Source organism: Pongo abelii, chromosome 11, assembly GCF_028885655.2.
Source record: "Pongo abelii isolate AG06213 chromosome 11, NHGRI_mPonAbe1-v2.0_pri, whole genome shotgun sequence".
Taxonomy (NCBI): domain Eukaryota; kingdom Metazoa; phylum Chordata; class Mammalia; order Primates; family Hominidae; genus Pongo; species Pongo abelii.
In genome coordinates this window covers 1,275,001-1,280,000 of record NC_071996.2, presented here as the reverse complement: position 1 = coordinate 1,280,000, position 5,000 = coordinate 1,275,001, and the positions used below count along the sequence as shown (strand labels likewise).

Below are 5,000 nucleotides of genomic sequence, written 5' to 3'. Positions count from 1 at the left end.
GCTTTGAAAGGCTGAAATCCCGGCGGCTCAGGCCTGTCGTCCCAGCACTTCGGGAGGCCCGGGAAGGCGGATCCTTTGAGGTCAGGGGTTCGATACCAGCGTGGCCAACACGGAGAAACCCCACGTCTACAAAAAATAGAAATATCAGCCGGCCGTGGCGGTGCGCGCCTGTAATCCCAGCTACCGAAGAAGAATCACTGGAAGCCGGGAAGCAGGTTTCAGTGAGCCGAGAGAGCGCCACTGCACCGCAGCCTCGGTGACCGAGCGAGAGAGACTCAGTCCGAAAAAAAGAAAAGAAGAAAAAAAAAAAAAGAACAGGCCCAAATGCTGCACTGTCAGTGAACGTTAGTGTTTCGGGTGTTTCGTTTTATCTCTGTCTCTCTCTCTCTCTCTCTCTCTCTCTCTCTCTCTGTGTCTCTCTCTCTCTCTCTGTCTCTCTCTCTCTCTGTCTCTCTCTCTCTCAATCTCTCTCTCTCTCTCTCAATCTCTCTCTCTCTCTCAATCTCTCTCTCTCTCTCTCTCTCTCTCTCTCAATCTCTCAATCTCTCAATCTCTCTCTCTCTCTCTCTCTCTCTCTCTCTCCTCCTCTCCTCCTCTCCTCCTCTCCTCCTCTCCCCTCTCCCCTCTAACTTTTATTTCTTGTTCGAAGACACATGTGCAAGAGTGTTATGTCATAGGTAAACTTAAACTTGTGACGGGGTGGGGGGGGGGGTTCAGTGTTCAGTGTGCAGATGATTTCATCACCCGGATACTCAGCGCCGTGTCCGGTAGTTTTCGTGTTTTGTTTTTTTCCCGAAGCTGTCTCTCCTTCCACCCCTCCTCCCTGAAGTAGGCTCCCGCGTCTCCGGTCCCCCTCGTTCTGCCCACGCAAGAACTCTCATCTATGAGTTCCCAGTTGTAGATGAGAACAGGCGGTATTTAGCCGACGGTTGTTTTCATCTTCGGTGGTGGTGGTGGTGAAAGAGGCATGACACTAAATGGACCCTTAGGACGCTCCCCTCCGTCCCCACCCCGCACCCCCACCCCCCCACACCCCCTCATTCCCGCACCCCCTCCTCCAACGCAAGAAAGGAAGAAAGACAGAAATGAAAGTAAGAGGTGAGCCTGCAAGGTGGCGGAGGCTGGGGATCTCAAAGGGTGAGCAAGCGATGGGGGCCCGGGGATGTCTCGGCCGAGGTATCCAAAATAGGGGACCCACTTTCCAGCCCCAGCACACCCAGGAATCCTCAGCCGCAGCCAGCCTCTGGGTGGGGTTGCGCCTGTCAAAGCTTCTAAATGGAGAGAAGCCCAAGGCTATGGAAGGCATCAGCTCCAACTCCAGGAAGGGAATAGGGCTCTGTGCATATGAATGGGGCTTCAGAAGGCGGTGCCGCGGCTTCCAAAGCGATGCGCCTCGCCTCTCCTCGCCCAGAGCGAGACTCCGTCTGAAAAGAAATACACAAATCAATACTAAAAGAATTCATCCATCCATAAATAAGAAAGAAAGAAAGAAGAAAGAAAGAAAGAAAGAAAGAAAGAAAGAAAGAAAGAAAGAAAGAAAGAAAGAAAGAAAGAAGAAAGAAATAATCAGTCCAGCGGTCGTGGTCGTGAATCACTCCCCGGAGTCCAGGCGCAGTGGCTCACGCCCGTCACACCAGCACTCTGAGACGCCGGGTCAGGAGGGTGGCAACAAAACGAGGAGACCCCGTCCGTGGAAAAACATTGAAAAATGAAGGCCGGGCGCGGTGGCTCACGCCCGTCATCCCAGCACTTCGGGAGGCCGGGAAGGGCGGATCGATCACCCGAGGTCGGGAGTTCGAGTCCAGCCCGAGCCACACGGAGAAGCCCCGCCTCCACTAAAAATACCACATCAGCCAGACGTGGCGGCGCCCGCCCGCCATCCCAGCTACTCGGGAGGCCGACGCGGGAGACTCGCTCGAACCCGGGAGGCAGAGGTTGCGGCGAGCCAAGATCGCGCCACCGCACCGCAGTCTAGGCAACCAGAGCGAAACTCTGTCTCGGGGTGGGGGGGGAAAAAAAAAACGGTCCGGGGACAGTGGCGCGTGCCCGTGGTCCCGGGTACCGTACTCTGGAGGCTGAGGCGGAAGGATCGCTCGAGTGCAGGAACGTCCACGCTGCAGTGAGTGAGCTACGACGGCACCACTGCCGGGGTGACAGAGTGAGATGCCGTCTCTAAATCAATCAGTCCATCAGATCACCGGGAGGCGCTCCCCGTGTCTCACTCTCAAAGGGTGTCTCTTTAGGCCAAGCACGCACGGTGCCTCACAGCAGTCATCCCAGCACTTTGGGAGGCCGAGGCGGGAGGAAAGAAGGAAGGGAGGAAGGGAGTAAGGGAGGAAAGAAGAAAGGCAGGAAGGCAGTAAGGCATGAAAGAAAGAGGGGAAGAAGGAAAGGAAAAAGAAGAAAGAAAGAAAGAAGAAAAGAGAAGAAAAAAGAAGAAAAGAGAAGGGAAGAAAAGAAAGGAAAACGGGGAGGGGGCCTATGTCCTCGACCGGTGACCGCCCAGGATACAGCGGGTCACGGCCGACCGACCGAAGCCTCGACCCGCGGGGCCTCAAGCGATCTTCTCCTCATCGCAGCCTCTCAGCCGCGACGACAGGCGGCCATCACCAGGCACAAGTCACCTTCTAATAACATTACGATTCTATCGAGACAGGGTCTCGCTCCGTCATCCAGGCCGGATCGCCGTGGCACGATCTCAGCTCATCGCAACCTCGGCCTCCCCGGTCGGAGCCACTCGCCCGCCCCAGTCTCCCGAGCAGTCGTGATCCCAAGCCCAGGCCACCAGGCCCGGCTCACCGTTCTGTTTTTCAGAGAGACGGGGTTTCGCCGCGTCGGCCAGCGCGGTCGGTCTGGAACTCCCGGCCTGAAGCGATCCAGCCGCCTCGGCCTCCCAAAGTGCCGGAGTGACAGGCGTGAGCTACCGTGCCCGGCCCAGACCGTCTCGTTCATATATCATAGAGAAGGGGTTTCGTCAGCCGACGGGTGGAGGGCGGGGTGGGTTTCACTCAGCCTGCGTACCGGGGAAAGGGTAAGTGAGTGTGCTTTGTAAACTAGATACGGAAATCGTGTGTGTGTGTGTGTGTGTGTGACAGAGAGAGAGAGAGAGAGAGAGAGAGAGACCGACGAATCCCACCATGAGGACCCGGAAACGGTGTCCGATTTGGGTCCCCGTGTAGTCACCTGTCTGTGTGTAGGTGACTGAGGATTCCACAAATGAAGGTCATCAGTATCTATGGAGCTGTTTCTCCCTCTCATGCGTGTCATCCGTGTGGTGGAGAAAGGGGAGAAAAGAGGTCGTGACGGGAAGTCCCCTTCACGCCCGAGGAAGCCGAAGGCAGGCCGAGGGGAAGGAGGGCATCCCACGTGACAGCTCCACCCCCGCGCACCCTTTCCAACGCCGGGGCCGCCGGTCCACCCTGTACGACAACCCACCCCCAAGAACAGCACGGTCCGGAGCGGTCCAGTCTCATCCCATCCGGCCCACCCGGGGCATCCGGCGGAAGTGTTCACCGGAGGGTCGGAAAGCAGCGTCCACGCGGTTCCCCCGGGGTCTCCCGGCAAAGGCCAGCCGGGGGAGGGTAGCGGGACGTGACGGGGGCGGGGGGCATCCGCCTCAGAGCTCCCCGGAAGGCGGCGGGTAGCCGGCGGGGGACGCCGAGCCAGAGAGGTCCGGCGGGATCTAGATCCGGAAGCCGCGTCGGTCCTCTCCCACACCTCTCCTACGGAAAATGCCACGGCGGCGGCGGGAGCCTCGGCCGGGGGAGAAGCGGGGACAAGGGGGAGAGGGAAGGAGGCCCTCGGGAGGATTCAGCCACGAAAACCCACTCAGCCAAGCTCCCTCCGTCTCTCGGGGTCCAAGGGACACCCCGGGAGACGGCAAGAGACACGTTCACTCCGTGCTTTTCACCTCCGTCTTTATTTTTTTCATCTTTTCCATTTTACAAGAGGTGCTCATCTCAACAACCAGACGGTGGGTGTGACGGGAGAAGCATCAAGGGCAGGAGTTGGAGACCAGCGTGAGCAACTGAGCAACACAAGTAGGAGAGCCCAGCTGAAAGAGATGAAAAAGGAGGAGGAGGAGGACGAGGAGGACAGGGGGAGTGGGTGGGGGGAGGAGAAGGAAAGAAAAGAAAAGAAAAAGAAAGAGAAAAGCAACCACCAAGAAAGTTAAAATCGTCCAACGTTCGGAAGCTCAAGACCAGGCTGACCAAGACAGAGAAACCCCATCTGTACTAAAAATATAAAAGTCAGCCGGGCACGACGGCGCTTCACCGTCATTCCAGCTCCTCGGGAAGGCCAAGGCAGGAGGATCACTCGAACCCGGGAGGCGGAGGTCGCAGCGAGCCGAGATCACGCCATCGTAGTCCACCCTGGGCGACAAGAGTGAAACTCCGTCTGGAGGGGGAGGGGGAGGGGGGAGGGGGATGGGGGAGGGGGGAGGGGGAGGGGGAGGGGGAGGGGGAGGGGAGATCGGTGAGACGCGTCTCAAAATTTTATCTGTTCGCATTCCGCGTGCATAAAACGGAAAGAACCGACCCACGAGAAATACGACCAGAGCGTACCGTGCCCACGCGTGTCATCCCAGCACTGTGGGAGGCCGACGTGGAAGGACGGCCGGAGCGTAGACGTTTGAGATCACCTCGACGTGTGAGACGACACCTGCAATAATAATAATCATAGTTTAAAAAGCGATCACGTGTGACCAGAGCATGGACAACAAAGCGAGAACACACCCGTACTAAAAAGAAGACGATTGACAGGCAGGCAGGCAGGCAGGCAGGCAGGCAGGCAGGCAGGCAGGCAACTATAGAATGAGCCGGGTGCAGCGTCTCACGCCTGTCACAGCAGCAGCGCGGGCGGCCGAGGCAGGCAGGCGGATCGCTCGAGAACAGGAGTCCGAGACCAGCCCGGGCCACACGACAGAACGCCGGACCCCATCTCACTCACATACACACATACACAGATACCTGCCTACCTACCTACGGAAAACATGAGAT

General features: G+C 57.9%; 1 long non-coding RNA gene across 2 annotated transcripts in view; it reads right to left on the bottom strand.

Annotated features, from left to right (window-relative positions):
* Nucleotides 1-3,908: 3,908 nt before the first annotated feature.
* LOC134759571 (uncharacterized) overlaps nt 3,909-5,000 on the bottom strand; it is a 1,395-nt gene continuing 303 nt past the window's right edge. The window contains exons 2-3 of one of the 2 annotated variants that reach the window (XR_010135942.1): nt 4,566-4,662; nt 3,909-4,398 (exon numbers count right to left, since the gene is read on the bottom strand). This is a non-coding gene — a long non-coding RNA (uncharacterized LOC134759571). The remainder of the gene's footprint in view (nt 4,399-4,565; nt 4,663-5,000) is intronic. The other variant, XR_010135943.1, reaches the window with a different exon arrangement.